At 40.0% G+C, this 15,302-nt stretch overlaps 1 protein-coding gene across 2 annotated transcripts in view; it reads left to right on the plus strand.

Moving 5' to 3' along the window:
* Window positions 1-15,302, plus strand: part of LOC134845870 (uncharacterized) — a 39,788-nt gene that overhangs the window by 14,186 nt on the left and 10,300 nt on the right. The window contains exon 1 of one of the 2 annotated variants that reach the window (XM_063862970.1): window positions 11,414-11,748. The exons of the other annotated variant lie outside the window; for it this stretch is intronic. The gene's annotated coding sequence lies outside the window, so the exon portion shown is untranslated. Of the gene's footprint in view, window positions 1-11,413; window positions 11,749-15,302 lie in introns of those variants that run through there. 2 annotated transcript variants of the gene reach the window in all.

Below are 15,302 nucleotides of genomic sequence, written 5' to 3' on the forward strand. Positions count from 1 at the left end.
ACTCTTTGCCAGTTTTCTCAACGCCAGTAAGTGCTATCTGACTTCGCCCGAATTTCAAGCATGAAACGCGATTGTAAGGAAACTCGCTGTCTGCCCGTGCCCAGTAAATTTTCTAATACAGATCTGAAATAATCTTTTTCAGATCCAAATTTCAAATCTGAAATTTGTAAATTCTTATCAAGATCTGAAATAAAGAATTTCAGATCTGAGAATCAACCGATGTAAAAAATAAAAATTTCAGATCTTGCTAGAAAATCCCCTGGATACGGGTGTCTCAATGAAACTGAACAAAAATCAATAGAAAACTTACGAATGAATAAGTGTTATTTTTATTCATAGTAACTGTGTTGTTTCCTTTAATTTGGGTGTTGGCGGTTCTTGTTTTTCTTTTTTCTACATAAACCAAAGATTAATAGGCTAAGCATTTTTAAGAAATTCGAGAATTTTTTTGGCTTGCTTTAGAAAAATGAAGGAGGAAATAGCTTCCATTTAAACGCGTGGAACTCATTATCATTTGTGATGCTTATTTCTATTACGTTTCTGATAGAAAAAGGAAATAGTTTTTTTTTCTATAGAATGAAAAATGTAAATATAGTGCTCCCTCTTCCAGTTTTTATTTCTTCATACAAATGACTCGTTAGATTTGCTAATAACAAGTTGAATCGTTTCAAACCACTAGGTGTCAGAGAAAAATCATTGATCGTTTTGATTCATTATGTTCCTTGTAATTACTAGAAGCGCCACTAATTAGTAGGTTTATCCAAATCTTTTATCATAGTTTGAATGATACGTGGGTTGCGATGGTCGCAATTTGAGTCACGTACCGCGGCCTGCGTAATTTTTCCCGTTTAAACTCTGAAAAAAGATTGAATTTCACATTTGAATTTCAATTGACTTCTCTAGAAAATTATTCTTTTCTTTAAAAACGGACCCGGGCCGGACCCTTGCTTGAAATTTCTGTTCTCCAACCGGGCGACGAAATTAAAAAGGTACCAGAGGCCTGTCAGAAATAAAGATATTAAATTAAGTAAGATTCTAATAAATAACTAAATTTTGCGTATTCCGCGACAACGTATTTTTTCAATACGCATATTTTTTCAATTGCTTGTTGATGCCACCATTTGATCCGGATTCCGCAAATTTCATAACAAATTCAGAAATTTTTGTTGCGGATTCCGCAGGTTCGCCAGTTTTCAGAGCAATTTTGAGCAAAACTGTGTTTAAGCTATATGTTCATGAAATCCACAACAGCAAAGAATGTAAAAAAAATAGCAATGTTGCGTATGCCGCAAACCTATTTTCGGCCTGTTGAGGAATCCAGAATCCAATTTTAAATTACAAAACACACAGTTTGGCCTTTTCATGGTATAATATGCATTTTTGGTCCACCCGGAATTTTTCAATTGGCGTTGAAATTCACAAAGTACCCTAAGAAAAGATAAAGTAAAAACTAAGCACCTCAAAAACCTTGATTGTTTTTTTTTCACGAACCTAACAAAGTTCCAAGCAACTCAGAAAGTTCCCAGCAAAACTTGAACAAATCACTAAGACTAACTCCATCGATGAGTCGGGAGAAGTTTGCGAAAAAAACCAATTCTGCTTCATTTACGCTTTCAAAGTTTTACTTTCCAGAATTGTCTCAGATAGATGTTAATAAGCCCCGCAAGAAAGAATGAATGTCCGATCGAAACATCATCGGTCAAGATACCATCGATTCAGGAGATCACAGAGAAAAGATACAATCGCTCAACAGCACAATCGGGGAATTCGTAGCTCGTCGTCTTGTCCGCTGAATATAGTAATAGTCCTCAGCCAGAACCTCAAAGACCACCTAAGAGAACGCTGAAGCCAGTTCAACCTGCAATCAGCACACCAGTCAACAATCTGGACTCCATGCTGAGGCGCTTCACTTATGATTCGACCAAAAGAGCCAAGCGATGTCCGTTGTTTGTTAGGAATTAGGGCAGTCGAATGAAGTTTTTTTCGAACAAAGTTGAGTCAAGGGTCGAACAGGGTCAAATCATGAGTCAAAAAGGGTCTAATTATGGGTCGAATAAAGTCAAATCATGGGTCGAACAGGGTCGAGTTATGAATCAAATAAGGTCAAGTCATGGGTCGAATGGGGTCGAATCATGGGTCGCATAGGGTCGATTTATGGACTGAATAGGGTTCAATCATTGGTCGAACAGGGTCGCATCATGGGTCGAATAGTGTCGAATCATGGATCGAACAGGTCACAATCATCAGTCAAACAGGGTTGAATTATGGGTCAAAAATTGTCGAATCATGGGTCGAACAAGGTCGCATCATGGGTCAAACAGGATCAAAAATTGCGTCGCGTAGATTCGAGTCACGGTTCAAACAGGGTCGCATCATGAGTCGAACAGGGTCGAATTATGGGTCGAATCAGATCAACTCATGGGTCGGATAGAGAATGAAGGGAAAGAAGAGCCTTAAGGCTTTTTTCTGCTATTTGGCCCCAACTTTACGTTTACATTGTCTTGAATTTTAGATCATAGTTGTTATATTTTTTTGAAATGGCGAAAAAACTGAAAATTAAAAGAAACGCGTATACGAGAAAAGTTTTTAATAGCTTTAACACAAAAAAAAACACAATTAAACATTTTTTGCCTGTTTTATACAGTTTAACTTATGAAGCTAACCGTATGGGAGTTTCAACGATAATAATTGATTATTTTGGATATCCATTGTTTGTGTCTATAGAATTGGAAAAAAAAACGATAAATTGGGTTGTAATTTAATTCTTGCCAAAACAATAAAATCCATTTAAATCGATTAAAAATCACTTTTCCCCGGAATGACCAAAACTTCTTTCAATTTCCATACAAGTTCCATATATGAAAAAAATCTTGCCTTACAATTCCATACAATTTCGTACAGAAAAATGTATGAAATCTTTATGATGAGCAATTTTCCATACATGAAAACGAAGTATCTTTCCATAAACCAAAAAGTTAAAAATTCGTTTCTAAATTTAATTTTTGAAAAATTTTGGGCGAAATTTAAACGAAGGCAAGTGACAAAGACTGTTGATTTTTTTTGCACCATAGGTTGGGCAGACTTGCATTTACAATACATAGAAAACTATTTGAATTGTCTTAGAGCAGTGTTTCACAAATGATATAACAAAAGTAGCAAACTTTTAAACTTTTAAGTAGCAAACTTTTGAAGTAGCAAACTTTTGAACATGCCATGCAGAAGAAATAGGAATTGTATTTTTGGAAAAAATTTTTGAGCGAAAAGAAAAAGTCCAACATTAGTGTATCCAGGACTACGTTATGCACATAAAAAATTAAGTTTCGCGGTGAAAAAGAAACAAAAAAATTTTGGGGCCTTTTCAAATTTACTTGGGGAAATGCCAGTCTCACAATACCTCGGTTTTTTATAACCACACCAGACTGTTTCATTAGAATCAATCAGCCGCAGAAATTAGTTCACATCTTTTTTCTACCATTTTTCGAAATTCTGAGAAAACTTTATGACAAACATTTTTCTATAGAGTTGATGTATGGAATTGTATGATAAAGCAATTTCGGTGTATGGAGGTCAACTCTGGTTTGCTAATTTTTGTAAATATTACAAACAGTGCAGTATATTCAAAACGTAACAATTACTTCTGAATTTTGATACACAATACAAATAAAACGATATTTGATTTGTCTTAAAAATACTTGTTTGTTTCAAATTTTTTCATAAATTGTTAGTTTCTCCTTCTTTGCTAGTCTTTTTTTCTCCACCCCACTTTTTTTCCCACCCTACATCCTCTCCCGCTTATAACTTCAATACATTCAATTACTCTCCTTTTTACCGCCTCCGGGGCTGGGGTTGGGGTAACGGGGTTTTGGTGTTTGTTTTAACGGGTTAACTGGAGGTGGTGGTGCGGGGTTGGGGATAATGAGCAACGGGGGGGGGGGGGGAGAGTCGGTAAGTGGAAACTGGGGGACTGGATAACTGGGGAGAGGGGTAAACGGGGTGGATCAACTGGGAGGGGGTGTGGTAAACTGATGGGAAGGGAGGAGAAAGGGCGTTAAATCAGGAGGGAGAAGTGGGGCGGTAAATTGGGTGCGGGTTAACTGTGGGTGGGGGGGGGTTGACAAATTTGGGGGTGTGGTGCAGTGTTAGTTGTGTTATTTATGACGTTATGCTTATCTTAGTTTGTTATTCTATTTTTGGATATCAAGATCGTTAACGACCTGTCAAACAACGGTTCAATTCTATGCAGCTTATTTATTCACTCTCTAGTCAACTTATGCAAGATTTAAGTGGACAAAATTTCATTGTCATGACATGTTATATTGAAGTTACTTATTTACTTATACTAACAAGATGAATTAAATCTTGACTAATTTTATCTTAGTCCATCAAGTTACCACATGGCGCAGCCAGCAGTTCCGGTTTCAGACGACCGGACTGACCTATTAGGTGTTCCAGTTTTTTGGCATAAACCAACAGCCGATCCACCCAGTGGTTGGGATTCTTGGGTAGAGCACTTCAATCTTGCCATCACTCTGGGGGATCGTTGTGATCCTCGCGATTTGTTGAAACCGCCGGGAAAAGTTCACGATGATCCGGTCCCAAAATCGGAGGTTGTGGGAACCAATGTGGATGCGGCAGTCACAGCTTATCGTATTGTACGAGACGAGGCAGCCATTCGAAGAGTGGAAGATTTGAATGAGGAACGGCTAAAGGCCCCAGAGTTGCACCGGGTGTATTTTTCTATGAGGTCGAACAACGCATCAAATCTCGTCTTTTTTTCTCTGGGCCCTGAAGGTAGGAAACGCTTCTTTCAAAGTTATCTTCCTGCGGACCTTAGTGCTATTTCATTTAAAAAATTTTATGATAACTGTGTTCTTTTCTTTAAAAAGGGGAAAAATTATATCATTGAACGTCTTCAAATTTGTAACGCAGTGCATGCCGATCGTGAGAGTCTAGAAGCTTTCTACTTGCGTCTTACGGGTCAAGCAGCTCTGTGTGGTTGGACGATAGACCAAGAGAAGGAAGTTTTGCGAGATATCTTCATTGTTAAAGTGCGTTATAAGGATATTAATCGTCAATTATGCATTCTTCCGGGTACCACTACAGAAGATACTTTAAAGTCGGCATTTTTGCAGGATAAGGGGGCCCAAACCGCATCAAGTTTACAAAAATAACTTGGCTTTCCGTCAGTATCGGGCAGTTTGTCCCATCACGGGTCCAGTTCAGCCCAGAATGTACGCATCAAGCAGAAACCGACGTATTCGGTGCAGTAGGCCGAAAAGAAATATCAATTCCAAAAACGCTAAGCCTTGCTATTTCTGTGGGAATAGATTTTCCGCTAGTCATAAACAAAGTTGTCCGGCAAGGAACGTCACCTGTACGAAATGTAGCAAGAAAGGTCACTTTCCAAAATGTTGCAATTCCAAAAGTGTAGCTAATGTAGACGCGGAATCGGATGAAATTACTAAGGTGGGCTGATATTTCATCACTTTGCAGTCTTGACGAATTTGCAGTCTTGGCGTTGGAGGGTGTCTCTCGCCCAGTTAAGTTCTCTCCAATTGTGGAATCGGTGAAGAAACTGAAAGTTTTCAATGCGGCTACAGGGAAATTGCGTTGTATACAAATCACGCTTCGTTGCAATCAGACATTTTTCAAAGCCACGGTGGATACAGGAAGCCCTGCTTCCTTTGTAAATAAGAGAACGACAGACTACATCGTAAAATCAGTGCCTTCAGCAGTAAAACTCAGTGAAAAGGAATCTCCGATAGACACAGTGTATGTTGATTATAATCGAAAACGAATTGAGCTGATGGGTACCCTGGTCGTGTACATGTCGTCCCTGGGCTGGACTGTGAAGTCAGCCAACTTTCTCATCTCGGAGAATCGCACGCGTTGTCTGCTGGGTCTTTTTTTTGCAGTCTAAGTTGGGGGTCCGGTCAACGCAAATAAGACCGCCCAGGCCACTGGAGGGCGAGGTTTCCCAGTCGGACACAAATGAGACGTCAGAGTTTTGGAGGTCGCATTATCGCAAGAAATTTCAACATGTTTTTACTCGCATCGGCAGAGCAAAGAGTCATCAAGTTTTCTCCACTTACAAGTCGCCGCTTATTCCCACTCAAGAAAAAGGGAGGCGGTTTCCTGATCATAATCAAGACAAAGTTGGAAATGAAATTCTGAAAATAATCCAAGAAGGCCACATTGTGAAACTTAATAAGTGCACAAGTGAACATTTTTTATCTCCGATTGTGATCACTGCGAAGAAAGATGGATAGGCTAAGTTAGCAATGGATGCGAAGCCTATTAATGATCAAATCCATAAGAACCAATACCAGATGCCGATTTTATTGGAGTTGTTGGACTCAGCTGCCCAGATAATCATGTCGAATAAGAATGGTGATGTTTGGTTCACGTCGTTGGATTTGAAATATGCATTTTGTCAATTTGCACTGAGTGATGGCGTTAGTAGCCAATGCAATTTCAACATTGTTTGTGGGGAGCAAACAGGCACCTATCGTTTCAAGACTGGCTTCTATGGACTTACCGATATGCCCAAAGAATTCCAGAAAGCAATGGACAATACTGTTCAAGGATTGTCGGGAGTTTTCTGTTTCTTGGACGATATTCTTATAGTTTCAAAAGGCTCAGTGGTGGATCACAATATTCTTGTGGATAAACTGTTCGTCAGGCTAGAGGAGGAAGAATGTGCCCTTAAACTTTCGAAATGTGAGTTTGCCTTGAATCATCTGTTGGTTGGGCTTTGATATCGATTCAGAAGGATACAGGCTGAAACGATCTAAAATTGATGCCGTGTTAGCTCTTGAACCACCAAAGACGGTAAAACAACTTCGGTTATTTATGGGCATACTCAATCACTTACAGAGATTTTTGCTGAACCTCCTGGTCCATTCGGGCCAACTCCGCCCATCATTGAAGGCGAGTAAAAAGAACAAGTTCGTATGAGGGGATGTGCAACAGTCTGCCTTCTCCAACATTCTTCAGCTGATAGCTAATATCACAAAAATGTTCCATTATGACCAAAATCGGAAGGCAAGGGTAAAATGCAACTAAAACGCTAGTCATAGTGGTCTGGGAGCGGCGTTAGAGCAAGAAGTGGAATCTGATGTTTGGATCTCGATTTCTTAACGACCAATAAAAAAAAGTATTACGAATGAATTGGAACTTCTCGCCATTGTCTGGTCGTGTGAGCATTTCCGCAACTATTTATTGGGCAATCATTTCGAAGTTCTTACAGACCACAAAGCCATAATTTCGGCACTCAAGACCAACAGGGGTAATAAGACCCATCAATCACCTTTAACCCGTTGGGCTGATCGGTTATTGCCTTTTGATTTCGACGTTCTGCATATTTCTGGTTGCAAATTGAGAATAGTTGATTATCTATCTCGCTTTCCAACTTTAGCCGAGTAATTTTGACGAACATTATGTGGTTAATTGTATTAGCCGATTCTTTGATGCTTGCAATTTCCTGGACCGTTGGATTCATGACTCACTCACGCCGGATTCTTTATCTAATATCTCGTCGATTATTTTGATCAATAAACAGCCTCAACATTTTCCTATTTCAATTTCGACAGTAATAATTTCCACGCTCGGGAGTTTTTTTTCCGGAAGTGAAACTCGATCTAACTGGAATTGTGAATCTAAGTTGGTTAATTGCGCTCAACCGCTAGATGGCGTCGATTTCAGTGTCAACCGTCCTAATTGCTTTTCGTCTCAAAGTAAAACACCGCTAGAGGGCGATTTTGATCTCTTGACATTCGCGTTAACGAATCATCTAGCCAAATCAAACGAAACAAGTGTTTTGTCAGTTTTCCGCTAGAGGGCGTCGCAGTTTATGTTCAAAGTTTCAGCCAATCAGATTTGAGCTGGTTTAATTCATTCAAGGTCACTTTCCCAGCATGTTTTCTGATTTGCTGGCCATTCTGGATTTTCTTTTGGTTACTTCCTGCAGTGGTCAAATTGTTTTTGTCATTCATTTATCTCATCGCAACTTCCTCGTTTCCTAATATCATTTGGATTTAGTGGAGTTTGGTTTTCTTCACGCTTTTATTTTTTTCAGACTGTCAGTATGAAAACCACCAGAGACGACAGCTTTGAACAACTATTGAATCAGTTTGTGCTAATCAATCAACGGTGGTTCTCGTCCGATAGTGCAAGGCCGAGATTTCGCTCCCGCGCAGTTCACCCGAAACGACCAACATCAACCCAGCTTGCAGAGGCTTTGAAGGGCCAGTACGTTCGGATTCTGGCAATTTTTCGCTCGTGGAGGCTTCGGAAGTTTGGTCCAGTGGGTCGTTCTTCACAACAAGTCCTCAGTTTAGACATTCGCAAGTCTCCTGTTGTCGCTCCAGATCGGAAGTCCCTGTCTGGCTTAGTAGGAAATTTGGACGTGGATGTGTTGTCAGAAATACAGCCAAAGAACCTAGCCTTCGTTTGATGAAACAGTTCTGATTAACAATGATTACGAAAACTTTTGTCGAACCGGCGCGTATTTGAAATCTTTCTGGCAGTGTTCAGCAGTAGTAGACGGTTGTGTTGTGGTGGAAAACCGGATTGCTATCCCAAGTTTTCCTCAAAAACGCATTCATGCATGACCTCGCAGATCACATGCGGGACAATTTGCCATGGTGGACGCGGCACAATATATTTGGTGGCTCAGGATGCATCGAGACCTTATCCAGCTCTGTAAAGACTGTCCTCAGTGTACTACGTTTGGTAAAAATCCTAAAGCTAATGCCTCGTTTAATTAGTCCAAACCCTTGCCTTTCTTGTCCGGTCCAAATGAGGAACTCCAGCTCGATTATTCGGGTCCTCCTCTAGATTCTGCAGTTAATAATATATACATCTTGGTCACGATCGACCGGTACTCTAAGAATCCGTCAGCTATGATTACTCGATCTACGGGGAAGAAGATAATTAAAATGTTGAAATCTTATATTCAACATCATAGTATTCCCAAATCAATTAAAACAGACCAGTATTCGGGTTTTAAAAATAAGTTGGTCCAAGCTTTCTGTAAAATGAAAAATATTTATCAGCAATTCTGTCCCGTCGGTGATCATCGTGGTTGCGGTTTGGTGGAACGTTCCATTCAGACCATCAAACGTCGGTTGTAAGCTTCTCGATTAAATCCGGATTTTTCTAATGTACAAGACACACCTCGGAAAATTATTGAGGATATTCGGGTGACTAAAAACTCGGTTACTGGGTTTTCACCTTCTGAATTACACTTTGGTCGACCATCAAATACGGAATTGTCTCTTGCGGCGGAGCGTCTTTTCTCGCGTGTTAATTTAGATAATCAACCGTTGGAGCGATATCTTCTCACTGCCGAACAGCGTCGGGAGCAATGTGACAGCCGACCCAGAATCAAGCTTGTGAAAAAGGGGCAATCTAGCTCAACAGTGTCGCCATTTTTTGCGGGACCTAGGGAATCGGTCTCAGAAACTCCTCATTACAGAGCATTAGAGAACCTTGATAAGTCAGCAAATCAGTGGCTAGCCTTAAAGAAGACCCTTTCGCATGATGAGGTCATCAGAGCTCTCAACACCCTCACCGAACGAAATCAGGTGCTAGAGGCTACTCTCAGGGCGAATCTATCGTCCGATACTCGTCGGCTCCGGACTCAAATGCCAGCAGAGCAACGTCGTCCGTCTCAGCCAAAACGTAACTTGGATTATTTAGTTATTAATGATCAGAGCAAGGTGGAAATATTTCGCAAATTTCCAAATAGGAAGTCTGGTCGGGAATTAATCATACCTTTCAAAGGTAAATTGTTATAGGGTCTATATATATATAACTGATAAAGATAAAGTAATAAGGAGGAATCATCTTGCGGTGCGTCTTAAATCAACTTCCGTAAGTTTTTCAGGAAAACAGGCAACGCCGGTCAAAAAGGTGCAGAAGCGCCCCATTGTGTCTTCGTCTTCCTCGACTTCGCCGGAGGATAACCGCCCACTCAGAGCACGCGTACTACCGCCAAAATGGTTCCAATTTCCGTTCGCTCACGGCCTCCGACCCTATTGTCTTCATCAACGCCTTTGCGTGCAAATTGGTCATCCTGCAAATCGGTTGAAGACACTATTCCGGACGCCCCAGGCATTCGTCCAATTATCCGCGACACCACTCCTTTTGTGGACGTTACGGCCTCTTCCTCTACGTCAGAAAAATTACTCCCGGGTGCGCCGATTAGTATTAAAACTCAGGCACTTTCACCTTCAAAATCCTCACTGATGACCTGCCCGGATTTGATCCCAATTTCTTCAAACGATGATTCCTCGGTCCCGAAACCACAAAAGTGCTCTGCATAAGAGGGTCAGTTTCATCCAAGCCAGTCAAGAGGAGTCTGCTTAAGTGGAACTGATCAGAGTGGGTTAATCCAAAGAGGCCATAGGATATACCCGAAAATTCCATCACTTTAAACTCAATAGTCATTAATCTCGCAATAGCAATTTTGTCCGAAAACTTTAATTTTTTTTGAATACTTTACCGTCATCAATAGCTACTTCAGTTTCTCTCGCTTTAAACTGTTATTACAAAAGTCATTTTTTCTTCTAAATTCATATGTCCCATTTGAATTTTCTCTGGAGGGGGAAATGTGATGCAGTGTTAGTTGTGTTATTTATGACGTCATGTTTATTTTAGTTTGTTAATCTTTTTTTTGATATCAAGGTCGTCATCGACCTGTCAAACAACGTTTAAACTCTATGCAGATTAATTATTCATTCTCTAGTCAACTTATGCAAGATTTAAGTTGACACAGTTTAATAGTCAAGACATGTTATATTGAAGTTACTTATTTACTTATCCTAACAAGTTGAATTAAATGTTGACTAATTTTATCTTAGTCCATCAACTTAACACAGGGGGAAGAACGAACTGGGTGAAAGGGTGAATTTGTACGGAGAAAATGTGAAGTAGGTGTGATGAAATGGTTTAAAAAAAATTAAACATTTGAGTTGGCTGAGAATTCGAGTAGGACGTGAGTATATCAGAAATTGTTGAAAAATTAAAAATTTGAAATGAGTTTCGCGAAATTATATATGGATTATGATCCATTTTAATCAATTATAAAGGGTTTTGAATGGGTTATAATTCATGACTATGGATTTTTTGGGGCTTAGTTTTAACAAAAATAATCGATTAGAATGACATTATAATCAATTTCGTAGTCTAAAAATGCAACAATAATGGAGTATAATGACAATAATTTAGATGTTTTTTTCCAATATAATAGATTTTACCCATGAAACTCCGGCGCGGAAACTATCAATAGAAAATGCTTTTACTGAAGTGAATCTCGTTATATGCATTGGTTTTTTCGAGCTGCTCAAAAATGCACACTTATTTTTTTACTTAATTTTACTTAAGCGGCTTTAGAAAATGTTACCATGTGTTATGGCAAGTGTGTTACCATTTATTATGAGTAAAAGGCTCTTTTTTTTCAAGAAAGCATACAATATATATTGGCGAATAATAAATATGCTTGTTCGGTCAAAATTTTGCATTTCTGAGATTTCTCAAATTGTAATCAAGCTTTGCATTGGTTTATTGGCTTGCCTTTTTTTCATCAGAGGTCCACGTCAATTTTTTCTTTACTTTGCTGCTAAATAGCTGCTTTTCTGAACTGTTCTACAACTTTACAGCTTCTAATTCAGTTTAGTCGTATCTATTTCTAGATTCGCATTTTTGATACCATTACAAGTTTACTTCCGGCCCGAACCTCCCAAGGTAAGAATAAAAAAGAAGGAAGAACTTGCAATACCTCAACTCACACTAAGTTAGAGGTGCGTGAGTTTTTGTTTTTGAAATACCTTGTCAATCTTTTCAGCTTGAAAGACGTACATATTTTGTGCTTAAAGTTATTTGAGAACTATCAATACTTGGTTCAACTGACTTAGATACTCAAATGGTAACTCTAGTGTTACATGCAAATTTTAAGTCGAACTAACGGGTAGCAAAGTCGTATGTTAAGTGTGTATGCAGGCGGGTATTGAAATTGGTTAAATTTTGCAGTTCCGGATTACACAAAACTTCTGGTAAATCAGCCAAACCGAGCTAATAACGATGAGCTAAATTGAGGTAGAGATATCTATTGCAATTGGTCTCCAAAGGAAATATTACATCAATTTTTTTTCAGTTTTCGTTACTTAAGTACCTGTTATTCAATTAGCGAACAAATTGGGAAAAAGAAGCTACTATGTTTCATCAGGTTTCGCCAAAAATAACAATATATTTAGCAGTTACTTGTAAGTTCGAGTTCACAAGCCAAAAGTAAGAAAAACCGTGTGCACCTAATTTAGTTGTAATGCAAGTTTTTGGCGGATAAAGTGTCTTTTTAATTCTGTACGTATATTTTCTCTTCTTTGCGGATATGCCACAGCAAAAATCGATAAGCGAACTGGCTTCATATTATATCTGTGCTCTGCATCAGATTGTTTAAAACTGCTGTCGGGTAAATAATTTTATTGAATTGGAATCAACGTTTTTAATCGGCACTATTTTAAAATTCAAATAAAAGAACGCTTTTTTTTCAGCGTTGAGCATTTAGACCAACAAAAATAAATCTAATCCTGTCAAAAAGCATCAATTTTTTGCTTGTGAGTGCGTTCACACTTTTGGCAAAACACGGTTTTGACGAACGAAAACCAGTCAATCAACGGCCAAAGCGGTTTTATGAACTATTTGCAAAAGCTAAATAAATCAATATGTTTTTGGGGGGTTCAAACCCGGTTACTGAGCGTAAATTTACGTTCCGTCAAGTTTGGCGCATATTTGATTTTTGAAAAGGAAACGACCTTGGCAACATCCTCACCCAGCGAAGAGGTGAGAACCGGAGCAAGTTTAGCGAGGGGCCTTTCTATTATTCCCGATAGGGTCTTAACAGTTGCGGAGCGAGAGACGTTATCTCTGCCAAAGCTGCAAAACAGTTACTCGACCTGAATGTTAGTACCCACGAGGGCTGCTAGGATCGACAACCCAGAGATCTCCAGTTCGTAAATCGCGGTTCGAATCAGTATGCCACTTCGAGCGCTTGTTCAAGGAGGGAACAAACTCCTTCAGCCAGCGCTGCCAAACAGTATCATTTCGCTTTCGGTGGTCCAAACTTTCATGAAGTAAGTGTTAGCGATGGAACGCTAACAGGGTGCTCGCCCAAGAGAAAAGGTTAAAGCATTAAGGCTTCCAATTCATTTGAATCGGGACAAACTGGCGTTTTTGGATGGGCAATCATTGATTGCTCAACCAAACAAAACGTGGTCGACAACAACTCACCCGTTGACTTGCAAGTGCCAATGGTTGCGTAGAAAACACGTTTGCAACAGCGAACTAACCTTTCCGAAGACCGAACATGATGCGGCGCGCCAGGTGGGTTGTTTTCTTTTTAATCCCATTTTGCACTAAAAATGCGGTAGTCTGTCTGTTTCAACTTTGTACGTCACAGCAACGAAATTGGTACCGTTGTCTGATCACGCAACACTTACGGCGGGCGATAAATCTTTCAATCTCCATGACGCTAGAGCAGGTGGTGCGCATAGGCTGAAAATTTTTTATGTGTACGGCACGGTTAGCGAACAGAAACTCCTATCTGTTTTCACTGCTGTGAAGAAGAGTCAAGTAGAATGAGCCAAAACATCCCCCCACCCCACAGTTACAGTAATCAAACCGATCGACAAGTCAGTCTGACATCAGGATGTAACGTGTTTGCCTTGGGTTTTCTGCAGACAAAACAACATCTTTCAATTGCACTGAGGGTCGCTCGCAGACTCAACACCACAAGCCCCATATGATGTATGGACCGCAAATAATCCAAGTGTCGATGACTTTCGGTAATGTGCAGGTGCCTCAGAAACAATTTCACCAAGAAGTGAAGAAAAGCTAAGATTATGGGATGCCTAATTTCAAAACTTGTTTCGGCTAAGCTTTGAATCCGCCTCGTTGAACGAATAAAGCCAGAGGAGCTGGTAAACAGTGCATAAATTGCAATGCGACTCGACCTTTTCTCGGGTATTCCAGCTTGAAATTACTTGAACTCAACCAGGATCAATTCGGATTGATTCAAAAGTAACATTTTATCTTTCGCAATTGCTACTTCAGCCAGGTCGGTTATTTGAGCGGTAGGCCCGCGGTAGTGCTTGTGTTTCGGAAATAAACTCAACAATTAGCAAATGTACAACTACTATACATCTCCCAAACAAACATGGGCTCTGACTGCATGGACTCTGAAATACTCGTGAGGGCATGTGCTGAATTGCCTATAGACTTTTTTGAGAGGTCATTGATAACAACATCCAGATTGGGTTTGAAAAGCTACTCATTGCCTAACAGGAAGCCTGATTCAACTGCTTTCTTTAAGTCATTTTGCCGATATTCCGCGTGTCCCAGTGTGTGCGGGACTGTCTCTACTTTTTACAAGTAACCGTTCATCCACAGAGGTGAATTCTTTTTTTTCACAAACACGTTTTGCGACGAAAGTTGGTAATTAATCGACGGAGTGAAACCATTGTAATACCATGGTGCTATGGGTCCACAAAAAAGTACGGGTTATATTGATTCAAAGTTCCCGGAGTATATCTTGCTTCAACCTAGATGCCAGCAAGGATGCCTGCAACTCCAGCTTTGGAACGGACAAAGCCTTCATTGGCGCTACCCTTACTTTACTGAAAACTAACATAAGCTCAATTTTTTGAGTCTAAATAGTCTGGACACAAAGGAAACCAACCGCGCAAAACGCATCCTGCGAGCTATCCCCAAACATATGGAGGTCGCATTGATTAAACGGATTACTGAAGTAGCACCGGTGAGTGACTAATTCTCCGAAGACAAAAAAGCTTAAAATTAGCACTCAATGAATTACGTTCAGAGCGCTTCTGCTAAGGAATCATCCCATTGTTGCCCAGTTATGCGCCAAATGTGTTCCAGAAGCAGGCGGGCCTTACCGTGTAGGAGGCCACCAAACCATAAGGGTCGGAGACCGATGAAACAAAACTGAGACCAGATTGTTTCGTAACGGATGTTCGGAGCTCGCAGTTAACTCCACGACTAACAACGAGAGAGTCAATTCCATGCAATCCTTCCAGTTTAAGGAGGTTCATCAGATCTTTGATCATTCTCATGGCATCATCGCGGTTTTCAAATGAATTCAAGTAATCATTCAAGTAGAAGCTACTAAGTATTGTCTAGATACTTCACGATAATTTTCAGCGTTTTTCTTGATAGTTTGCCCAAGGGCGAAGTTTGCGCACATCGGGTAGTCCCGAGCACCACAAATGTGCCGGCTAAACTGC

This window comes from Symsagittifera roscoffensis, chromosome 5 (assembly GCF_963678635.1).
Source record: "Symsagittifera roscoffensis chromosome 5, txSymRosc1.1, whole genome shotgun sequence".
NCBI lineage: Eukaryota > Metazoa > Xenacoelomorpha > Acoela > Convolutidae > Symsagittifera > Symsagittifera roscoffensis.